Source organism: Lepidochelys kempii, chromosome 7 (assembly GCF_965140285.1).
Source record: "Lepidochelys kempii isolate rLepKem1 chromosome 7, rLepKem1.hap1, whole genome shotgun sequence".
NCBI lineage: Eukaryota > Metazoa > Chordata > Testudines > Cheloniidae > Lepidochelys > Lepidochelys kempii.
Genome location: NC_136386.1, coordinates 80261742 through 80287823, shown reverse-complemented (window position 1 = coordinate 80287823; position 26082 = coordinate 80261742). Strand labels below are relative to the sequence as shown.

The window sequence follows — 26082 nt, the reverse complement described above, 5'->3', positions numbered from 1 at the left end:
TTTGTTTACATTTACGGGAGATAATGCTGCCCGCTTCTTATTTACAATGTCACCAGAAAGTGAGAACAGGAGTTTGCATCGCACTTTTGTAGATGGTGTTGCAAGGTATATACGTGCCAGATATCTAAATATTCGTATGCCATTTCATGCTTTGGCCACCATGCCAGAGGACATGCTTCCATGATAATGATGCTCATTAAAAATAATGCATTAATTAACATTTGTGACTGAACTTCTGGGAAGAAAATTGTATGTCTCCTGCTCTATCAATCTTTAGTGCAAACTTGTTTGTCTTAGCGATTGGCTGAACAAGAAGTAGGACTGAGTGGACTTGTAGGCTCTAAAGTTTTACATTGTTTTGGATTTGAGTGCAGTTATGTAACAAAAATAGTATCTACATTTGTAAGTTGCACTTTTACGATAAAGAGATTGCACTACAATACTTGTATGAGGTGAACTGAAAAATACTATTTCTTTTGTTTATCATTTTTACAGTGCAAATATTTGTAATAAAAAATAAATATAAAGTAAGCACTGTACACTTTGTATTCTGTGTTGTAATTGAAATCAATATATTTGAAAATGTAGAAAACATACAAAAATATTTAAATAAATTGTATTCTGTTATGGTTAACAGCATGATTAATTGTGATTAAATATGGCAGGCGACCAGCTTGGCTTAACAGTGAAATCCTTGCTGATCTTAAACACAAAAAAGAGGCTTACAAGAAGTGGAAGATTGGACAAATGACCAGGGATGAGTATAAAAATATTGCTCGGGCATGTAGGAGTGAAATCAGGAAGTCTAAATCACACCTGGTGTTGCAGCTAGCGAGAGATGTTAAGAGTAACAAGAAGGGTTTCTTCAGGTATGTTGGCAACAAGAAGAAAGCCAAGGAAAGTGTGGGCCCCTTACTGAATGAGGGAGGCAACCTAGTGACAGAGGATGTGGAAAAAGCTACTGTTCTCAATGCTTTTTTTGCCTCTGTCTTCACGAACAAGGTGAGCTCCCAAACTACTGCACTGGGCAGCACAGCATGGGGAGGAGATGGCCAGCCCTCTGTGAAGAAAGAAGTGGTTCGGGACTATTTAGAAAAGCTGGACGTGCAGAAGTCCATGGGGCCGGATGCATTGCATTCTGAGAGTGCTAAAGGAATTGGCGGATGTGATTGCAGAGCCATTGGTCATTACCTTTCAAAACTCATGGCGATCCAGGGAAGTCCCGGAAGACTGGAAAAAGGCTAATGTAGTGCCAATCTTTAAAAAAGGGAAGAAGGAGGATCCTGGAAACTATAGGCCAGTCAGCCTTACCTCAGTCCCCGGAAAAATCATGGAGCAGGTCCCCAAGGAATCAATTCTGAAGCACTTAGGTGAGAGGAAAGTGATCAGGAAGAGTCAGCATGGATTCACCAAGGGCAAGTCATGCCTGACTAATCTAATTGCCTTCTCTGATGAGATAACTGGTTCTGTGGATGAAGGGAAAGCAGTGGACGTGTTATTCCTTGACTTTAGCAAAGCTTTTGACACGGTCTCCCACAGTATTCTTGTCAGCAAGTTAAAGACGTATGGGCTGGATGGATACGCTACAAGGTGGGTAGAAAGTTGGCTAGATTGTCGGGCTCAACGGGTAGTGATCAATGGTTCCATGTCTAGTTGGCAGCCGGTATCTAGCGGAGTGCCCCAAGGGTCAGTCCTGGGGCCGGTTTTGTTCAACATCTTCATTAATGATCTGGAGGATGGTGTGGATTGCACTCTCAGCAAATTTGCGGATGATACTAAACTGGGAGGAGTGGTAGATACGCTGGAGGGGAGGGATAGGATACAGAAGGACCTAGACAAATTGGAGGATTGGGCCAAAAGAAATCTGATGAGGTTCAATAAGGGTAAGTGCAGGGTCCTGCACTTAGGACGGAAGAACCCAATGCACAGCTACAGACTAGGGACCGAATGGCTAGGCAGCAGTTCTGCGGAAAAGGACCTAGGGGTGACAGTGGACGAGAAGCTGGATATGAGTCAGCAGTGTGCCCTTGTTGCCAAGAAGGCCAATGGCATTTTGGGATGTATAAGTAGGGGCATAGTGAGCACATCGAGGGACATGATCGTTCCCCTCTATTCGACATTGGTGAGGCCTCATCTGGAGTACTGTGTCCAGTTTTGGGCCCCACACTACAAGAAGGATGTGGAAAAATTGGAGAGAGTCCAGCAAAGGGCAACAAAAATGATTAGGGATCTGGAACACATGACTTATGAGGAGAGGCTGGGGGAACTGGGATTGTTTAGTCTACGGAAGAGAAGAATGGGGGGGATTTGATAGTTGCTTTTAACTACCTGAAAGGTGGATCCAAAGAGGATGGATCTAGACTATTCTCAGTGATAGCAGATGACAGGACAAGGAGTAATGGTCTCAAGTTGCAGTGGGGGAGATTTAGGTTGGATATTAGGAAAAACTTTTTCACTAGGAGGGTGGTGAAACACTGGAATGCGTTACCTAGGGCGGTGGTGGAATCCCCTTCCTTAGAAGTTTTTAAGGTCAGGCTTGACAAAGTCCTGGCTAGGATTATTTAGTTGGGGATTGGTCCTGCTCTGGGCAGGGGGTTGAACTAGATGACCTCCAGAGTTCCCTTCCAACTCTGATGTTCTATGATTCTATGAATTTGTTTAATCGCTTGACAGCCCTAATCAATATATATTTTTCTTTGACTAGGCTAGGTCCAAATGTCCCATGTGACAGGGCCTCCACAACTGCTCCTAGGAGACTATTCCACAGTGTAATAGATCTAATGTTTGGAAGGTTTGGAGATATTATTGATTGAGCAAAATCAGGCTTCATGCTCAACTGAATGGCATTTCTCTGTCTGTAACGCAGAAATTTTTGAAGACTATGTACAATCAATTCCAAAGGTTTACGGAGTAATTTGGACATGAGTGGGAAGTATCCCATTGATTTTTGGTGATGATCAGAAAACCAGAACACTGGACAAGTCAGATTTCCACACGGGGCCCATTTGGTGCTGCAGGGAGGGGAGTATTGTGGCATCAGAGATAATTCTGCCAGTCATCACTCACTCTCTCCAGTTAATTTGCATACTTCCGCAAATGAAACTGCAGACCAGGACTGCAGTGATTTGACAGAGTTGGAGGGTTCAGGGGTGCAGGAATGAAATATCAGGGGTTCCTTCAGATCAGGTGCAATATTGGCAGTGTAGGATTTAGGATATTTAAGGTTCTCTGCTATCAGAAGTAAAAAGTCTCAATGTTTCTGTCACTAACATAAGCGGCTTTGACTCAGTACACACAGGAATCCAATCTCTTAAGTGAGAAACTGTCATTTCTTTTCAGACCCTTGTTTCTCCATCACCCTGTTCTTATTTTCAAAAAGGTCCTTTGAAACATTTAGTTCTAGGTTACTCCCTGTAGCTGAGCTTCTTAAAAACAATAGCAGTATATAGTGTGTCATCCTCAGACATGGACAGAGTCCCTAATCCTCCTTCATACATCTCCCTCTATTACTTTACTCTCCTTTATCATAAGTGCATCCATTCCCTTCCTACAGATACTTGCTAGTGCCTTACCCTTTCTGATCCTTGGTTCATCCAGCTCTTTTTTTATAATGCTGTTTCTGTTTTCTCTAGCTCCCTGGTACACACATTGCCTGCAGCATATCTGATTTCTCCTTGTATAGCTCTGATCCATACAAACTAGAGGAAAATGGGAGGTATGGCAGTAACAGTGGTTGAACCAGTTAACTGATCCCCTATTGTTCAATGTATCAATATGCTGACCAAGAGAGGTTGTCAGCTACACACACACACACACACACACACACACACACAATGAATACTTCGTTTCTTGAAACAGTCAATCTGTATCTATGCACTGTCCATCAGACATTTTCTACCCTATCACATACTTTAAAATGAGCTTCTTATAATGTATCATCTAAGACAGTGGTTCCCAAATTTGTTCCGCCGCTTGTGCAGGAAAAGCCCCTGGTGGGCCAGGCTGGTTTGTTTACCTTCCGCGTCCACAGCTTCAGCTGATCAAGGCTCCCAGTGGCCATGGTTCACTGCTCTAGGCCAATGGGAGTTGCTGGAAGCGGTGGCCAGTACGTCCCTCGGCCCGCGCCTCTTCTAGCAGCTCCCATTGGTTTGGAGCAGCGAACTGCGGCCACTGGTAGCCACAATCGGCCAAACCTGCGGTCGCGGCACATAAACAAACCAGCCCGGCCCGCCAGGGGCTTTCCCTGCACAAGCGGCGGAATAAGTTTGGGAACCACTGATCTAGGATATTCACTGTGACATTTAATTTTTCACGTAGCTATGGTATATTGTCCAACTCCAATACACTTAAAGTAATTTCTAAATTTAGCTGAGTTTTTTTAGGAAACACACTTCAAATGCTGTCCCATCTCTCTTTATATCCCAGATCCTGGAACTCCATCCTTACAGAATCACAATAACCTTTCTACTGTGCTGACCCTTCGTATAACAGTCACAGGTAGAAAACCATAAATATCCATACCAGATGTGCTTTAAATTGCTGCCAACATATGGAATGCCAAATATAGGGAGATTTGGATATGCTCTGGATTTGAGACCTATCCCATACTCTAGTGTGGAATAATTTAGGCCTGGTCATGATTCTCCTTGATACTGTTGAATATTACCTTACTCAGCAAAGAGTCCCACTGGTAATGTAAATAAAGGTATCAAAAGCTGGCCTTTAATTTTTTGCTTTGGAAAATAATAACATTGTTTTATTTTTATATTTTTTATATTTCTAAAATAAACTTAAGTTGACAAAGTATAATCAATTGTATAAGTATTTTTGTGTGCGTGCACACACTTTAAATGATTATTCCCTAAGTGAGGAGGTTTTAGAGAGTATTTTCTTCATACAACATGAGGGTAGATGTGGCAATCAGATAAAGTACATTTTTCATACACATTTTGTTTTGCATTAAAGTATTTTTAGAATTTCTACCTGCTCATGATCCTGCTAGAACTAGATAGTGACCCAAAAATGAATCATGACCCACTGGTTGGGAGCCACTGACTAAAAGAATAAAAGTGATCCAGAGCATCATTCACAATTAGACAGCACTCTCAGGGCATAGATCAGTTTGTTAGATTAGATTGGCTATAAGCCACAAATTTGTCATTTCTGCTCAACACAGATCACAAATATGTTTAAAAGCAACAAAAAACATCAGAAAAGTAAGTACAGAGCAAGAGAGACTGTCCTGAAGAGATTTTGTTTTAAATTATTTGGTTTATGCTTGATACACAGCCACATACAGTTTTTCTAAATATTTTTCTTCATGTCCTTATTTCTTTAATATAAAATTAGACTTAAATGTTGTTTTGAATTATATCATAAATATTTTTTCTGCTACAATAATTATTTTAAAAATATTGGGCCAAATCCTGTTTAATTACAACAGTGCAATTAACTCCATGGATTTCAACTGAGTTACTTGGGAATGACACTGGAGCAATTCAGAGCCAACTTCCTTTTGTGTGTTCATTACCATGAATCAAAAGCTGTATAGAAAATGATTGAGTTCAAGATTAGACTAATATGTAGTTTACATCATTTGAAAACAAGTAATTTTGATTAGTTCCCTCTAAGCAGTCTGTTGGTATAAATCAATATTTTTGCTCATATGAAATAAGACCAATTATTAAATTATATGTTTAGGTTTGGAATTTTTCATTGTTCACTTCAGCTGTGTCCTGTTTCTTATATACAAACTACAAAGGGGATTTTATGTAACTACTCCCACATCTAAAACAGCAAATTAATATTATTAAAGTAGCATATTAAAAAAAAAGAGAGAGAGAGAGAGGTTGCCGGGCTCTGAGCCACTGAATGATTTTGCTAAGATGATGGTGTTAGCTGGAATCGGGATTTGCTGGATGGATGCCCTTTGGTAATGTAGTAGTTGCTGCATTATACTGAAGGTTATAATTTATATGAGCCAAAATGCATAGCCTTTCCTGTAATTGAAAAGGTTTTCCAAAGGCATTGCATTTGTAATCTTTTACTTAACATTATTTATTAAACTAAAGCAACAAGTGAAAAAAATCATTTTCAATTTTTGTTTCCTTTGTTAGGCTCTGGTAGCACATAGTGACATGGTACAAAATGACAATACAATTAATATTCTTTCATATCCTTTTAAACATTCAAGATTTCAGTTCACCTCAAGAGCCATGAGTGTGGAAGGCTGAAGATTTCTTGGTTACAAGTTGGTATTATGTATATGCAACCACAGGCAGGTTTGCAGGGCTGCAGCCAGGGCAGGCATGTTCCAGTGCTTTCTTTCCTAGTTGCTGCCTTGCAAATCTGCCTTCCGTTTATCAGTAACTGCTGGATAACAGCAACTTTTTTCTGGCAGCTGAGGGTTGCTAATACGCGTCATCTACTGTACTACTTTGAAATACATTATGTGATGGGGCAAGGCCAGATGGCTATAAGAAAAGTAGTGGGAGATAGATATATTAGCTCCAGGCTAAACAAATCCCTGGTACCAGGATAAATTAAATGGCAGCTGCTCAAGGTCAATTAAGACAGCTGGGGCCATTTAAGAACTTCCCAGAAGGCAGGGAGGACACTAGGTTGATTGGGACACCTGAAGCCAATCAGGGGCTGGCTGAAGCTAGTTGAAAGCCTCCCAGTTAATCAGGTGGGTGTGCATGTCAGGATCTGTGGGAGGAAGTTGTGCTGTTGGAGAGACTGAGCAGCACACACCATATCAGGCACAAGGAAGGAGGCCCTGAGCTAAGGGTGAAGTGGAGCTTGAGGAAGTAGCGGGCTGCTGTGGGTAAGTAGCCCAGGGACTTGTACATGTCATGTTTCTAAAAGGTCAGCTACCATAGCTGATACTATTAGGGTCCCTGGGCTAGAGCCTGGAGTAGAGGGTGGACCCAGGCTCCCCCCTTTGCAAACCCCCTCCCCCCGATTAATCACTGAGACTGGGAGACAACAGAGACTGTGCAAGGGAGGATAGCTTCTCCTCACTTTCCCTGCTGGCTTATGATGAAAATGGCTCAGTAGACTGTGACCCTTGTCTCTAGAGAGAGAAGGGTTACGTGGAGGGTCACAGTGAGCCTCTGAGGGTAGCGAAATCCACCAGGAAACGCGGGACCCACGGAGACAAGGACAGAGCTTTGTCACAATTGATATATCGTAGTTTTGTACTAGAGCTTGGCAAACTGGTTCGGGGGGAAAGGTCCCCTCCCTCCCCGGAAACCACCTTTCATTTTTAGACCAAACTCAAATCAAATGTTTTCTAAGGTTCTGAAAAGTTCATAGAATTGTTTCTCTTCCCCCTCCCACCCCTGACCATCTTTCCAGAAGGGTCTGGAACTGGAAATACTAAAGTACAAGAAGAAAATCAGTTCCTTGTTGTTCCTTGTTAGTTCCAAAAGCAGAAATTCTAGAAACCTTTTAAGAAGTTCCAAACTAAGCAGTTTTGTGAACTTACATAAGCTTTGGATAAGCATGAATTAGATGAACAAGAATTGCAAACTCTGTGTAAAAAAAATAAATTATAAGGTTTGCAAAAAATTGGGAACATTGAAATTTGGATGAATATGGATTGCAAACCTTTGAGGTTCACCCTAAATCATGCTAACCTACCATTCCCACCAAAGTCAGATGGACATTACTCACTCTGGGACCCATCAGGGCCATTCTGTTGGTTAAAATGGGGTTATGTTTGAGGAAATTGAGGTGAACTTTTCTCTCAGGGTCTGTGTGCTGACTCACTTGCATGCCGAAATCTTAGCTCAGGATTGAATTAAGGATCCAAACTGAGCTCCCAATCATAAATGTATTGTTACTAGATCTTCAGGCAGGTCTTGTGGATAGATTTTAATAGAAAACATCCAGCCCACAGAATTAGCTCTGTGTCAGAGCCACTTTGTGTCATGCTGATGCTGATTCATTCATTTTCAGTTGTATGGTAAGAGTTTAAAGATTCCATGATATCAAAATGACAGGATTTCAAGAATAAGTTAGTCGTGCACCAAGAACACAATACATGGTAAAAACAAGTTGATTAACCAAAGTTAAAGCTAATATGACAATTTACAATATTTTTCTGGCACTTAATAATGAATAAGTTACTAAATAACCAACTGCCTATTTTTACCTGGTGTGGCTTATATGTTTTGATTACTTCTGAGTAATTGTTGCACCACTAATTAGTTGCCAGAAGATGTAGGCAGCAGGAAGAATTGTTTGTTACCCTGTTCACTTGAACTTCTGACAGATTCTGGATAGCAGTCAAATGGGATATGAATAGGGAGTAGGTAACATGGCTTATGCAGCTCTTTCCATGCCACTTGTTCCTGCCAAAAGAAGGATTCTAATTCTCTAGGTATCATCTGTCCCTCACCACACTAAATCAGTATCTGGAAACAGACTGTACTGCTTAACTGTGTACCATTAATACTAAATGCATCGCTCATATTAGACCTAAGTTTACCTTTATCCCACACAAACCCTCTGTTTATTGCTGTGAAGTATTGACATCCGAAATGTTGAATTGTCACACTGAGGTTATTGAAAACTTTGTACATTTTGAGTAAATGGATCCTCCATCATTTCCAGTTACATTCTCTGTTGTTTGATGATGTGATCTTTGTTCTAGGTTTTTGATCATCGCATGTTCTAAAGACTGATTATCACATATTTTGTCCAAGGCATAGTAAGAACTATATCTGGAAGGTGCCATTTTTGGGGTGAGCTAAAGTTAAGATCACTGGAATTCTGTTGGGGTGGAGGCAAACAGTAAATTTTTCAAAAGTGCTTAAGTTCTACTGAATATCAATGAGACTTAGTTCCCCAAGTCATTTAGGTGCTTTTGAAAGTTTTACCCCAATTCTATAGAACCGGTTTAATCCTCCTTTTCCATGGATTCTACAGAATTTTAGGGCTTGTCTACATGGTACAGCAACACACATTAGAGGGGTATGATTTCTAAAGCACAGGGACATAATTGCTCATTCAGTGCCCCAGGCAGACCCTGCTGGTGCAAGCTGAAAGTTTCCTACTGTATGTGTGTTAATGTAATGCAATTTCAAAACAGCAGTTTGAAACAGCACTATGTTAATGTGCACTAGGGAACTTCTAGTGCATGCAGGCAGGGTCTACATGGACAAGTTAGTACACAGCATGCTGGTGCACTTTAGAAATCACATCCCTTTAGCGTACATTGCTGTGCCAGGTAGACAAGCCCTTAGATACTCTGGGAAATGTCTTTAAGACAAATTAAGTGAACACACAAATGGAATCACTACTCGGTTCTATAATAAATTGTTTCTATCTCTTGTGTAGTTTTAAAATAAAAGTTATATTTGTCCTTAGAAAAAAATCTTTCCCCAATTCTCTGAGAACTTGCATTTCCCAATCAAGATTTTTCACTCTCACCTAGATTTTCCCATATCTCTCCTTCAAAAATTTCTTTTCTAAAGCCACTAGATCTCCCCTTCCCTTCCATCACTGCTCTCCTGTATGTAATGGTATGTAATATGGCTTTCAAAGTTTTATAGCCTTGTCTGATTTCTAGGCACAAGCATATTAATGAGTGAAACTCGCAATCAAAAACAATAGAGATTGTTTTTTTTTCAGTAAGCACTTAATAGTTCTTGTTTTATTAATTACTGTTGCTGTTATTAACATAGCACCTAGGAGCTCTGGTTGTAGACCCAGGACCCCAGTATGGTAGGCACTATACAAACAGAACAAAAAAATGGTCTCTACCCCAACAGGCCTTACAAGTCAATTATATGACAAGACACACCTGATGGTTACAGATAGATGAGAAATTACAAGTAAACAATGAGAAAATATTGGTCAGCATGATAGGCATCAGTCTCTGCATACTAGCAGCCTAACCATTGTCAAGTTTTATGTAGTCATCAAGGCAAAGGTGAGTTTAGCAGAGGGATTTGAAGGTGGATAACAAGGTAACTTTGTGGATATTTACGGGAGGAACACCCTGAGCACGTGGGACAGCATAGGAAGAAGCACAAAGGTGTTTAAAAAAAAATTACAAGTGAGGAGTAGAAGCTAGCACCATGGGCTTGTCTTAGATGAACATCGATAGCGAATGAGATCTGAATAGCCTGGGTATTGACTGTGAAAGGCAATCTGACAGCGTGTGTGGGTGGGAGGACTTATAGCCGATTTTGAAGAGCACATGTGATGATCAGAGAGGGGGAACTCAGCAACAGAGATCAGAGAGCGAGAACAATGCTTAGTTCACTGGTGATTTAGTGAGTGATCATCCTGCTAAACACCAACCCATGTGAGGTTGCCTTTACCATGGTCTTAGGTTCAAAATATTTCAGAACAGGTATTTCTCTGACAGCTTTTTTAATGCTCAGAAACACTTCTCTTGCCATTCATCCCAAGTTCATTCTGTACCATGATTAAGCAGCATTAACTGTGACAAATTGGAGATGGCTTTGTGCAGATGTCAACATGCCCATGATTCTCTCTAAGGCATTGTTACTTGGGGGTCTTTCCATCTGTATAATGTGTCTAGTGGTAACAGCTGTCTAAGGTTTTATGATAGGAATAAGGTTGTTTGATGAATGTGGTCCTTCAGATGTATCTGATCAATTGGCATGAAAGCCCATCCCCTCCTCCTCCAGCTGACTGAATGAATAGTTACTATATCAACTACCTTAATCTGCTGTCATATAACTAGTACATACTGTAGGTATAATGAGCACTATTAAAATAACAGCTCAATACTCAACACCCTAACGTTTCGTGCAGTAACTCGAGTTACTTTTCTTTCTAGTTTCTTGCTCTTTGAAAGAGGAGATAGCAGGGTACTGCATTCCCTGAAGAGCAGCAAATATTACATTTTAATGGTATCAATTTAAAACATCTGTCATAACAATATGAACAATCTCATGTTTGTGCTAAACTGGGTCATTGTGGGTAAACCTGTACCATCTTTAATTTCAGTTAGTAACCACTTACAAGAGACTGTGATGGTGTCTAGTGAATGAAAGCATAAGAGTATTTAGGGACCTGATGCAAGGCTCACTGAAGTCAGAGAGCGTCTTTCCATTGACTTTAGTGGGCTTTGTATCAGCCCATATAGGAGGATAAAAGTGGACTTGTTACACTGATCCAGTAATAAAGAATGAGGCTTTAAAAGTATAAAATAAGCTTGTGATATGAATGTCAAAATTCTGGTATATTAAATGCAATTTAATTCAATCTTAGTTCAATGTACTATTTTAAATTACTTGATGTGGTCAGATCAGTGTGTGGACGGGACCCTCTGTCCACAGATCTCACTAGCCTGTGCAGAACAGTGTAGGAGTGGAAATAATGGTCTTTACGGCACCGTTCTTTCCTCCCCAGGATACTGCAGAGGTGGAGGACCTGGAAGAATGTGTGCATATTCCACCTGACTCCCTTCGATCCAACACATAATTTGTGTAAAAACATCATGCAGCCCCAGGTTTTATTAGTTTCTGCACAGAACCCAACCATGCAGGGGAATCTCTCTTTGAAGGTGTTTTCCAGAGGAAACTGCTTGTGTAGGAGTCCCAGGCAGTGTGGCACTCTTTAGATATGTTTCCATGAAAAGAGAATCAGTCAGGTGATCCCATGTGGTCTGAGAACCAAAGGATGCAGGAGGCTCTGGAGCCTGTGTAGAGTCATGTGAGCTGGGTGCATCAGCGCCTTCACTGATTGGGGGAATTGAACCCCCTGGTTCTTGGATGAGCAGCAAATCTTATCAGCATATTCTATTTCTCCAGTGGAAGAAACTCATGGATTTTTCCCTCTCTTTAGAGAGCCTTCTTTTTTCTGCAGAAGTGAATTATCTCCTCTAAATCCCATAGTTAAGGGTGTGTTGTTGTCACTGAAGTATTGCACAAACTTCAATCAGGATGTCATATTTTTTTCTGAAATCAAAGGCTCATCTGCTGGGTTTTTTTGGTGCATGATCTTTGAGTTCAAGACTCTGGGTGGGAAGGTGTCCCCTATTAATATTTACAAAAATATGTATTTTAAATAAAATTCATGTATTAATATAATCGATTTACTTTCAGATATAGAAAAATTCACATTTAGTCAGGGGTTTAAAGGATCTGAGCTGGCTTGTTTGGAAAGCTCAGATCACCCACCCTTCTTTCTTTAACCTTATTAAGTAATTGTAGCTTACATTGTATTAAATAACACTTGATTAATAATGTCCATATGCAATAAAACTTAAGGTCAAGTATCAGTCTGTAAGTATCTGTGGCATTAAGTTCTAGTGGATGGTTGGGCTCATGTTTCAAATTAGTTCGGACCGTCGCAAGCATTAAGATAGCAATCAGAACATTTCAAGTAACTTAAAACAAATTGCACAACATATTGTAAGTACTCAGATGATGCCTAACAAGATGAATCAGATTTCTGGCTTGCTTATCTATAAATATCTATATAATTAGTTTTCCCTCCGTGTTCAAAGGTCTGGTTGACATTATTACATTTTCCCCTCAGTCCATATGACAAGTTTTCAAATGATTATGCCACACACAGTGCTGATCATTGGCTCACTTGTAGCATAGCTATAGATGGGGGTGAGGGGGAAATCATGTCACCACTCAAAACATATTTTTTTGGCTTGATGATAACTACATTAGAAATATACCATGGCATACTTTCTGACAATACGTATATCTAAATTAATCTAATAAATCTAAATAGAAGCATATAAAATAATTGTTTAACTATTTCTGAAGGAACAGTGTTAGAGTGGGAAGGTAAAAAAAAACAAACCATTCAGCTTTACTCTCTTTTACTCTGAGGCCATGTTAGACCGCTGTGACATTTTAAAGGTGCCTTACCGGAAGTGAGAATCAACCCCACTAGGTTACATTTACACAGGGTTTAAATTGTGTGATGCCATTTTGAACTGTAACAGAGTTGCCCCAAAGTGAAAAGTCTGCTGAGGAGATGGAGGAGTTTTCAGTGGCAACTTTCCTTGTGCTGGTGTGCGGTGGAAGACAAGACAAATAAAAAAGTAGGGACAGTGCTAACCGGGAAAGGGGTGTACCTAAAGACAGGCTGAGTCCGCCCATCCCCTCAGAACCTATCTGTTGGACTCTCAAGGAGCCCTGCCCATAAACTAGGTCTACATCTGTACTTGGAGCTAGCAAAGTTATTCCCAATTCACATAGCCATACTCGCGCTTGCTCTCCTCTGCACAGCTCTCTTATTTGAGGACCACAGCATTTGGAATTCAGTTCCTCATCAGTCTGATAGAGCCCAGTTCTGGCAGCCTTTAGAGTATGAGGCAAGAGACATTTATTTGATTTAGCTTTGCGTTGTTTTTTTTAATCTCCTAAAAGCTTGGTTGCTGATGTATTTCTAGATGCAGCCATAGCAGTAGTTTTTAATGTTACTGTGGAGCATCTTATAACTTGTTTGATTAGCTTTTGTAATAAGGCCTGCTTACATATATAGGTGCTTTAAAAATTGCTATTTGAATAAATACAGTTAATAGTAACAGAAACCTCTTTTGGTTATTGGTACAAATAATTTCAAAAAAAGTTGGTCCTTTGGTACAGAGTGCAGATTTTCAGGCTCCTATATGCTTTGCTATGGAGCTTGAAGTCTAAGTGGCAGCTGCTTTTGGTGTATTTGCTGTAGTTATCCATTTTCTAGCATACATTTATATAAATGAAACCTAGCCAGCAAGGTGCCAATATTCACATATGGTTAACTCTTCTTCCTTCCCAACTTGAGCAGACAGCAGATATACAGTATGTGCTAAAGCACATCACTGAATGTAATACTCTGTATTAAGCTCCCTGCTGGTGAACTTAATAACAAGCCACGGGACATTAATGAGATTTTTGTAATTATTATTAAACAGTATACTCTTCAGAATCTTCAGCAGCTGAATAGGACATACAATTATTCTTGACCAAGTTGAGGATCCTTAGTATATTGGAAGAAAACATCCAGGGCAAAATTCATGAACTCAGTGTCCAACCTGAGTTGCAGGCTGTGTGCTGGATAGCTGTATGGGAGGTACTTCAGTCCAACAGCTGCAATATACCTTTGTGATCCCAGTGTGCCCCTACTGCAAGAGGAAGTAGGAATTGGAGGAATGAGTCAACAGTGTGCCATCGTTGCCAAGAAGGCCAAAGGCATTTTGGGATGTATAAGTAGGGGCATTGCCAGCAGATCGAGGGACGTGATCGTTCCCCTCTATTCGACATTGGTGAGGCCTCATCTGGAGTACTGTGTCCAGTTTTGGGCCCCACACTACAAGAAGGATGTGGAAAAATTGGAAAGCGTCCAGCGGAGGGCAACAAAAATTATTTGGGGACTGGAACAAATGAGTTATGAGCAGAGGCTGAGGGAACTGGGATTGTTTAGTCTGCGGAAGAGAAGAACGAGGGGGGATTTGATAGCTGCTTTCAGCTACCTGAAAGGGGGTTCCAAAGTGGATGGCTCTAGACTGTTCTCAGTGGTAGCAGATGACAGAACAAGGTGTAATGGTCTCAAGTTGCAGTGGGGGAGGTTTAGGTTGGATATTAGGAAAACCTTTTTCACTAGGAGGGTGGTGAAACACTGGAATGCATTACCTCGGGAGGTGGTGGAATCTCCTTCCTTAGAAGTTTTTAAGGTCAGGCTTGACAAAGTCCTGGCTGGGATGATTTAGTTGGGGATTGGTCCTGCTTTGAGCAGGGGGTTGAACTAGATGACCTCCAGAGGTCCCTTCCAACCCTGATATTCTATGATTCTATGAATATCTTGCATAGGTAATCTGTACATAAATTATAATGGGCCAGATCTTCAACTACTGTCAATCTGAGGATCTCAATTTATTTCATTGGAGCTATACCAATTTACATCAGCTGAGGATCAGGCTCCTTGTCTTGATCTGTTTCAGAAGGCATACAACATGTTCATACATGATAACTTTAAATATCTCAAAGTCTGCCATCTCAGGTGACAAATACCACCTCTTTTACAATATATTCATACAAGTCATAGGGCTTATTTACATATGGAAATTGCACCAGTGGAAAGTGCTCCCAGGGTACCACTCTGTTTGCCTGCAACACCATTCTGAGCAGGATCCTCCATCATGGGAATTCCTGTGCGCTATTTTGTAGTTCCCATGATACAGGCTGATGTGTGAACTACAAGCCTACCAAACATCTAAGTAGTAGTGTGTCATTATTGGAACCATTTATCTGAACTGCCAGCCTACTCTCTGTGAACTGTTGGTGGAGGGAAGAGGGCAGTTCTGATAAATGGGAACGAGATTTGCATCACCCTTGTTCATTTTGCCATATCATCTTTTTTCATGGTTTTCATAAAAGAAACCAAATAAAGAAGACTGGCTAAGGCTGGCAAACCAAAATCACCGTCTGTTTTGCCATCTGCATAAAAATATGCCAGGATGGTTTGTGAATGTCCCTATTTTATCAATCATATTTTAATAGCAGCTGGAGTTTGAAATACTTTGTAAGTGTTTGCAGATTCCCTCAAAATAATGGAAAGCGAATGAACAGCCCCCATGAAAATTAACATTTACACAGTTGTGAGAATAGCAGCCTACTTTTGTTTGCCTACCAGCACTTTTGCAGTCAGGCTTGTTTGTAGAAAACATCATTATGATCAGCCAGTGTGACTTTGATATACCATATGAAGCTCAGATAATGCTTTATTAGAATCTTAATAGTCAATAATGGCATGAGAAAGAGAGCTCTGTTTGCCTGCAAGCACTTTTTCAGTCTGACTTGTCTGCCCAAATGTTTATTACCAATAAGCTTGGCAAATCTTCTGAATTTAGCTTCATAAAAGTGGTGTTTTGAAAAATAAAAAAAATGAATTTTGTCCCTCTATGGTACTCTACCGGCTAAAATAGTGATTGGGTCTGTGGGTCATTTGGAAATTAAAATGCAGCAGAGGAGAAACAAGCACAGAGGTGCCCCTAGCATTGTTTCAGAGAAGTTCTAATAGAATCCAAGTGCATGTAGGGACAGACCCATTGAATTTACCATATTCTGGATTAGAATATAAAAGTGGGATGGAAGATGCAGTCTTAATGAAAATCTTAATTCCAGGTTAACTACTTTTTTGCCCAACAGTAAGTTTACTTTTTTATATATAGAAATATATATACTGAAGTAATTGCATGTAAGTGAGCCCTAATTTTCAATTTCCTTACTTTTATGCTTGTAAAATCACAACAATAACTCTTTGATGTTTTCCACATACAGGTCCTTACCAGTTATGGTAAGTGTACTTCACAATCTGTCATCTATATAAATATGTAATATGTGATTGCACAGGGGAGAATCAGGGTCCCAAAGAAATATATACAAAGCAACTAAGAAAGGGGATGACAAAGTCAGGACTAATAGCATGGGCACCTTTAAAAAAAGTAAACCTTCACTCACTGTCAGACAGTATAAATACTTTGCTGGAGTATGCATTCCTAATATAGGAAGTAATACATTAAAGTCAATTGTGCAGTTCAGGATTTGCTTTCTCCTTTTGTAAATGGAGGCCTAGCACAGCAGATACATCAATCAAAGAGGACCAAGGAGGAAACAAAATGAAAGGGAAAAGAAAGGAAGACAGAATCTTTTCATTATAGATTGAAACTTATGTATGTGATTGGTATAATTTTACACAGGTACCAATTTGTGAATGTATACTTTATGCATTTTTGTTGAATGATAAGCAGCCTGTCCACTCATTCAATCTCTAGGATATGTTGTTAAAATTAAATAAAAGGGAAATATTGATGATGAGATAGATAAAAATGTTGATTTTTAAGTGATTGCCATTCACACCACTGATTCATGTGAAGTATCGTGGAACACATCCATAATTTATTTTATTGACTCTTAAGATTAATCAACTAATAGATGCTCTCCATCTACAGTCTGCCTGGTTCTTGTGCTATATTGACTTCTGATCTAAAAAAAATAGACAGTGAAATAAGGATCAGTGAAATTACTATGTTCAGGCTAATAAAGATGATTGGAAAAAGCAACAAAACAAAAATTAAAGTAAGACAATATCAGAACAGATGTTGTGAATCTGTTTTTCATGCAGAGATGCTTAAATGCGAAGAATGGCCTTCCAGGCAAGATTGCTGAGATGATAACACTGAATTTGTTCAAGATAGTTTGTGTAGATGGCATGACAGGGGATGTTTAGTACTAAAAGGAGAATAACTTGATGAGCCAGCTGGTCTTTTCTCATTGCTTCAAGATTTCTCTTGCCTTTCTTTAGGAGCTCAAACCAAGTATTAAACAGCCTCTGCTGTGTATGAACATCTGAACTGTTTCTCTGTCTTAGAGACTGCCAACTCTTTGCACACACTTAAAGCCTTTTCGGCTTCATTGTCCTAATTTCAAATATTGTTCTCTTTTAGCTCATTATCTCTTTTTTCCCATATCAGGTGTTTGTTTTTGCTTTGTTTTGTTTCTGAATTTCCTGCTATCTTTGGCATTATGGTAACATCTTACTCATTTATGTATTCGTTGCTTTCTGTACAGCATAGCCTTATACTCAGTGAATTTCATATCTGTACTATACAGAGATATTAAGTCCTTGCCACCCTATTGTATTTAACCTTCATATCTTTTATTATCAACCAACCAGTCAGATCACTGGACAGCTGATCCAGAGAATGAGTAATGTACAGATTTTCACTTGGAGTGAAAATATTCATATGTGAAACTTTGAATACATATGTAAATGTTATGCAAGGTGCATGTGTATCAATTCTACCACGAAGAAAAATCATGAGTTAATCACAGGTAAGAGTTTATCGTATTTGTGTGGAGTTTCTGTGAGGTTTCTATCCCAAACCCGCTTTTGCTGATCAAATGACAGTTTTTACCTGCTGTTCAACAAAGGCATAGAGGACAAATTTTACTGCATCAGACAGACTTATCACATTTACGTCTGTTGTTTGGTATAGAAGACATAAAGCTGTTCTAATAGAATGTTACCATGGGATGAGCATCTTCACCTGAGCAATTATCTAAGAGCGGCAGATGGCCATTATCCTCTGACAATATTTTATTGACATCTCTAAAATAGCTGGCATTTAACATAATAGGGTATGCACCGTTATTAACATTGTAAAAGAGATTTAAAAAATTATATAAAGAAATCTGCAGTCACAAACTGCTAATGTAGCAGAGGGAAATAGACTTTCCATTTACAAAGTGAATTTGGTATCCCTGGAAGTGCTGAACAGACTGAAGCCCTCTCTTTACCCACAGAAAAAGTATTGCACAAGCAGAAGTGATGCAAGCTTCCTAAATACTCTTCAGCCCTGACCTGAAGGACCGAGCAAGTCTTCATTCCCTGGTCTTGCCCCTGAGATTATCAACAAGGGTGTCTGCTGTGTATTGTTTTTAAAATATTAATTAGGAACTGGAGTGAGTCCACTGTTTCCCATAGACAACTGGAAAGCTTGTCAGATTGTAACAGCTTTTTCCTCACCACAGACTTGGACCAGATTTCAACTGATTATGAAACTAAAAGTTCTATACCTCATTATATATCCCTGGCTCCATATCTCATTAATGTCCATTGCCCCACCCATAACTCAGATAAACTATTTTGTAAGAAAACTGATTTTTTTGCAGTTTAGACTAAAGAATTAATAAATCCTAAAACTCTCCTAGTTTTTTATAAATATTTTTGTGAACCCAGACAATTTCTTAGCTAGATCTTGTTTTTAGAATACAAAATTAAGTACGTCAACTATAAGCTTTCCATTTCCTAGCTATGGGGAGGGGAGCGGGCAGAAAACAGATTTATTTTGCCTGATCAAGACTAAGTCATTTCTCACCAAAAGCAATAAAATTGCAATCTTCAGACCTTCCTTTATGAAGATCAAGTAGAAAGGAAAATTGAATCCTTACTTTTCTGTCAGTGGGAATGTAACTTGTTAGTTTGTAGACCCTACCTACCTAACTTATTTACCAGCTCTCTAAGCAACTCTGCTCCTCAAAACGCCAAACATGCTGAAAAAGGCCAAGCAATCAACTTGGCTGTTTGATGTATTTAACGTGTGGCACAAGCCTCTCTCCATGCTCTGAAGGACAGCTATTTCTTTTGCACTGTAGAATCCCCGTCCAAACAGCTTTCCAAATGGATTCCTTGTCACAATGCTGGTAAAGCTCACCCGCAGGACATTCACCTGGCTGCTGGGTTTGGATCCTACCATGCTGCACCCATTTGCACTTAATCTTCCCTTGGTCTGGGTTGGCTCCAGGACTGTCTCTTTCTTTGGCCTCTCTGGCACGCTTCCTAGGCACACACTTTATCTGTTACCCTTTCATGGAAATGGGACCTCAGGGCCCAGCTGCCCCATATTGTCACATTGTTCAAAATCTAACGAGCAAATCAAAGAAACAGAAAAGGCAGAATTCTCCTTCTCCAGTTCTGTATGAGCTAAGGAAGGAAATTCCCTATATCTTAGCCAGGGGACTGGGGAGAGAAGAATCAAGAAAGGAGTTTTCCTCCCAAATTCTGTGAGACCATGATGGATATTCTTCCTCAGAAAAAATGAAGAAAAAGACAAGGTCAAAGCATATAAAGGAGCATTTTTTCCAACTAGCTCCCCTATATTTTTCCAGTTATATGCCAGATGAGATGTCAAACCTATATGAATACACCATGGGTTTCAGAAGATCAATAATTCTGCATGATCCGGTAGTCAAAGGAAAGTGTCAAAAACTCATATTACCAGATGACTTATAACATGTATATCAGAACCAAAGGTTTATGACCTCCAGAGGAAATCGAAGCACAATTTACTAAGCTAAGTTTGACATCTTGTGCCAAACAACCCTATTCATTTTATGAGGAACTCTGCAAAGCAACTCCCTGTCCAAGGTACACAGACTTCAGTAGGCACTGGAGATTAGATATATCGACCTCAGCAGATATCTCTTGTCGCGAGGGGGTAAAATGCAGTTTATTCCCCATCCTTTGCCCTTATATTAATATCCTTACCTCTGTTGTATATAGTGCCAGGAGAGTATCTTTTTTTCCTTTTTTCTCGCTCCCTTCTCAAGATACTTCTTAAGTGCTGGTACGGTCCTATTTGTGAGGATTAGTGGACATTGACTGTGTTTGAGAATAGGAATCTGGCAATTTCCTTTGTCTGAATGGCCACCTGGCTTTTGTACTAGTCAGTCACTGCCCCCAAAGAAAGCAACATTCCTTTCTCTCATGGTGTTCTTTTGTTCCTTCTGGGGAGGAATTCTTTAGGGTAGAACCCTCATAGGATTATGTTTTAAGTAGCCTGTTAAAGAATAGTTAGTTTGCTATTCAGTGCAGTTCAGTGTTACTTTATGCTCAATATGTTTTTACAGCTTTGGAAGGGATCTGGTGGCAAGCCTTTTCCAAGTTTAGTTCCGAGCAGGGGATAAAATTTGGTTTCTACATTCAGTTGGCTAGGAGATGGAACATCTCTTCCAGGGAACGCACTGCATACAGCCACGAAGAGAGGGGATTATCGTGTGGACACCAATTTCCCATTATGGATTAGTGGTGTCTTACTAAACCAAACAGGGATAATGATGTGGTTAGATTTGGTCTATGTATGAATGCTTTTTCTTTAGCAGCATTTAAAATTGTGGGTCACCTGTTGAAATTGAAGTAATATAGGAAAATTTACTTAAAAAAGACACAGATAAATATGTCCATTTAAAAAAAAATAAAATAAGGAGCAAAGCAGATCAAATAATGTCATATTAAGGGTGAGAGTAAGCTACAGGGCCGTGCTATAGAGCTTTGTTAATTGAGTATTAATGGGAAGAAAAGATAACATGTTGGTGCAATGCAGGCTGCTGAGAGTTTTATATAACTCATGAATGGACATGTGAGCGTTGTGAGGTACTGTCTGCCTAAGTTGGGTAGATGATAAACTATGAAGCTGAGATCTGAAGCACTAATCTCCCCTTCTTCCACAATTGTGACTGTACGGGCCTGATCCAAAGCCCATTGAAATAATTGGGAATCTTCCCAATGACTTCAATAGACTTTGGCTCAGGTTCTGACATGAAGGACCAGATCTTCAGCAGGTATACACTGGCATAGCTTCAATGGAGCTAAACCGGTTTATACCTGCTGAAGTTCTGGGTCTGAATATCTTAGACTGAAGTTGATTATTTTAACCAGGACAGACAGGATCAAATATTGCTCTCAGTTACATCCATGCAATTCCTTTAACTTCATTGGGAATCCACAGGCGTAAATGAGGGCAAAAAGTTGATGATCAAACTGCTAACCTCCCAGATCCTCCAACATTTATTATAAGTGGTTTAAAATAGGGCCGTCAAGCGATTAAAAAAACTAATCGTGATGATTAATCACTCTATTAAACATAATAGAATACCATTTATTTAAATATTTTTGATGTTTTCTAAATTTTCAAATATATTGATTTCAATACAACACAGACTACAAAGTGTACAGTGCTCACTTTATATTTTTATTACAAATATTTGCACTGTAAAAAGCAAAAGAAATCGTATTTTTCAGTTCACCTAATACAAGTACTGTAGTGCAATCTCTTTATCATGAAAGTTGAACTTACAAGTGTAGAATTATATACAAAAAACTGCATTCAAAAATAAAACAATGTAAAACTTTAGAGCTTGCAAGTCCACTCGGTCCTACTTCTTTTTCAGCCAATTGCTCAGACAAACAAGTTTGTTTACATTTGCAGAGGATAATGCTGCCCTCTTCTTGTTTACAATGTCACCTGAAAGTGAGAACAGGTGTTCGCATGGCACTGTTGTAGCCAGCATCACAAGATATTTACGTGCCAGATGCACCAAAGATTCATATGCCCCTTATGCTTCAACCACCATTCCAGAGGACATGTGTCCATGCTGATGACGGGTTCTGCTCGATAACGATCCAAAGCAGTGCGTACTGATGCATGTTCATTTTCATCAACTGAGTCAGATGCCACCAGCAGAAGATTGATTTTCTTTTTTGGTGGCTTGGGTTCTGTAATTTCTGCATCAGAGTGTTGCTCTTGTAAGGCTTCTGAAAGCATACAGCACACCTCATCCCTCTCAGATTTTGGAAGGCACTTCAGATTCTTAAACCTTGGATTGAGTTCTGTAGCTATCTTTAGAAATCTCACATTGGTATCTTCATTGCATTTTGTCAAATTTGCAGTGAAAGTGTTCTTAAAACTAACAACATGTGCTAGGTCATCATCCAAGACAGCTAAAACATGAAATATATGGCAGAATGTGGGTAAAAGAGAGCAGGAGACATACAATTCTCCCCACAAGGAGTTCAGTCACAAATTTAATTAATGCATTATTTTTTTAACAAGCATCATCAGCATGGAAGTATGTCCTCTGGAACTATGGCCAAAGCATGAAGAGACGTATGAATCTTTAGCGCATCTGGAACATAAATATCTTGCAATGCCAGCTACAACAGTGCCATACGAATGCCTGTTCTCACTTTCAGGTGACATTATAATTAAGAAGTGGGAAGCATTATCTCCCATAAATGTAAACAAACTTGTTTCTCTTAAGTGATGGCTGAACAAGAAGTTGGACTGAATGGACTTGTAGGCTCTAAAGTTTTACATTGTTTTATTTTTGAGTGCAGTTATGTAACAAAAAAAATGAATTTGTAAGTTGCACTTTCATGATAAAGAAATTGCACTACAGTACTTGAATGAGGTGAATTGAAAACTACTATTTTTTTTGTTTATCATTTTACAGTGCAAATATTTGTAATAAAAATAATATAAAGTGAGCACTGTACACATCATTCTGTGTTGTAACCAAAATAGATATATTTGAAAATGTAGAAAAACCTCAAAAATATTTAATAAATTTCTATTTGTATTCTATTGTTTAACAGTGCGATTAATCAAGATTAATTTTTTTGAGTTAATTGCGTGAGTTAACTGTGATTAATTGACAATCCTAGTTTAAAATGAATGGGAGCAAATTCCTTCAGTTTTCTCCCAGGGGTTATAAATATCCTTGGAGGCTTAATATTGCTATAAAGCTCTTACCCAGACAGTTGATGATCCATTCTAGTGTAAGCTAAAAAACCTTCAACCGTCAATTAAACTGATCCCTCCCATCTGCCAAATGTTTAATTAATAGACATTCACTTTCAGAAACATTTTTTGTTCATTTTTTAGCTTTTGTGTGTGTGTTTTTTAAATGCTGACACCTTGAAACCATTTGCTTGAGAGAGAGAAAATTAATGTCAAGTAGAAGCTGCCAGTCCAATCAATTATTTGTGCATCCTAAGGTAAAACCAAAAGAAATATAAACTTAAATTATTGTTTTCTATGTGCAATGTTGAAATTAATGTCTCAGGCAACAGAATGAACCTTCTGAAAATGCATATCTAAGAAAATATTTGTCCTGTTTAAATTGTTAATGCTTTTTTCTTCAGAAATTATTGTGTTGTAAAATGTAATTGACATTAGTGATTAGTAATCTAATGATCCTGAAGGACAGTTTTTCTAATTGTATTTTTTGTCCTCTATATTTAAGTTTGCTTTCTTTTTCGAATTGACATCCTTTCACATTCCCTGGTCCTCTTTGTGTTTCTGTTCTATTCTATATAAGTACTTATACCTCAGTTATCAACATACTGCATTAAGTGACATGACTGACATCTGTCACGTGTGTGTTCTGTCATCCTTTCCCCGGAGAAGTGTGTGAAGTGGAGTGTCTTCTTTTGGTAGGATGTTTATTATATCGATTTGCTTTTTGTTTATATTAGAGGAGAAGGCAAGGTCAAAGAAATGTGGCTTGCACTTGGAGTGGATTGTGGTGAGGTTTGTGATGGTCCTTAATGTTTGAGGAGTTTCTGCATTGTATTCAGTTAAATGCTTTGTGATTATACACTGGTGGGTTTTGTCTGGTATGTTCTTTTGGGTTTCTAAATGACTATAGACATAATTCCCTTTTTATAATCATGTAATAATACAAGGTTTAAATGAATACTGACATATTCTTTATGTAGTGTTCAACAACATACATCCAGTATTAGCATGTGGGGTGTAGGAACTGGATGGTTTTATTGTGTAGCGTAGGAGACTATCTGTTCTTGATGGCACTCTTAATGGTGTTACCAAAATCTGTTTTCTTCACATCCTCTCTTACTGATGTTATTTTACAATACATCTGAGCGGAGAAACAAGGCTCATTTTAGGTCTGTGTATGAAATGAGGTAATTCAATAACAAGATGTATATGAAAGAAACTTCTAGGGTAAAAGGTCAATAAACATGTTACCTGTGACTTTTAAGAACCGTTTATTTCTAGTAGACATTTTTCCCATCATGAGTAATCATCTATTTCTTCAATGCCCCAATTAAGTACATTAGTTAAGCACATACTTACCATTATGCACATGAGTATTTCCACTGGAGTCAGTGAGACTACTATCATGCTTAAAGTTAGCCATATGCTTAAGCACCTTGCTGAATCAGTGTCTTAATTGGCAGGTGCGAGCTTTGAGGCCCTTGAATTAAAAAAGAAAAAGTCTTACTTTTCTGTATGAAGAGCTTTGCAAGTCACCCCCTTCTCTAATTGTATCATTATTTTTAGATTAGAATCAAAAGTTGTCTATAAAACATAAATATACCTTGGTACAATAAACATAATTAATGATATAAATTGAAACTGTCAAGGAGGGTAGCTGTTTCCCATACTGTAATCAGGTATTAGATTACACATCTGTATAGATAATAATATATCCCTCTATATAATATATACATTTCCAAGAAGCTTGGAATCCATGGCACAAAGAATTAAATACTTAGGGACGGGTTTCTAAAGATAGAGGATACAGTGCAGAAATATACACAGCCCCTTTGAAAGTCAAAAAATTCCTTTGGCATTAAGGTTTGAACCAAATAATGGCTTGGGGGTGAAGACGACCATCCCAGTAAAAGGCTCAAACAAAATAAAAACATACAAAATCAGCATATAACAAAAAGGGTAAGTAGACACAATAAAATAGGATAATCACTCCATAACACTACAAAAATAAGTATACAGCACGGTAATTGCTACCTTTCACATATAGTTGATATTTAACATTCATGAGGACCCATCAACATTTTGTGAAGTGAGTTAAGGAAACATCTGGTAGTTAAAGAAGCATCTGCTAAGTGTCTAACCAAATAAGCATTTCACAGTCTCATCACAGAAGACATGATTATAACCAAGGTGACTCATTATCTTGTTTGAAGACCGAACATATTTAACCTAGCAGGAAATGGAGATGATCAATTGAGATGAGATCTCAGGGACAAACTCATGGAAGTGCAAAAATGGTTTTGTGTTTTTTTTCTTGATAGATTGGATATTTTATGGAGAATGAAATAGCAAGCTTTGGTACTAGCATGCATGTGGAAGGAGAAGCAGAGGAAGGAATCAAAAATGGACACCTAGGCTATTAGTGGAAGTAGGAAGGGGAAAAAGTTTGGAAGGCAAAATAGGGAGTTCAGTTTTATTATTGTTATAAAGCAATATAGGAAAATATGGAGAAATAGCCAGATATGCTTAGCCTGCAGAGAATTTTGTAAGTCATCAGCATAGATATTGTTTAAAGCTGATGGTCCTATTTCCATGAACATGGAAAAGATTAATTCAGTTATGGCAATTCTTATAGATACACAATTTATCTCTTTATAAAGCACTTTGCCATAGACGTTTACACAGGACACCTTCATGATTTTAGACATTTAGGTCCAGACCCTCAATGGTATTTAGATGCTTAACGTCCATTTATTTCGATGGGAGTTAGGCTCCTAAATGCCTTTGAAGATTTGGGCCTTTGTAACTATTCCTGACTCCTTACTGCATTGCTATCTCAGCAAATGGAACCGTATTGCACATACAGCTGAAAGGGGGAATACTACTGGAATGTCAATGAACAGTTTTAACCATATCAAATGAAAAGTATCAGGTGTCACAAGAGAAGGAAAAGCTGGAGTCTTATGCCTAAGTAAGTGTTGTGCACTATCTCCGAATTGGCAAGAAAGTATGAA

The 26082-nt window shown here is 38.8% G+C and overlaps 1 protein-coding gene across 1 annotated transcript in view; it reads left to right on the top strand.

Annotated features, from left to right (window-relative positions):
• Positions 1-26082, top strand: part of CTNNA3 (catenin alpha 3) — a 917365-nt gene that overhangs the window by 694966 nt on the left and 196317 nt on the right. The window lies entirely within an intron of this gene.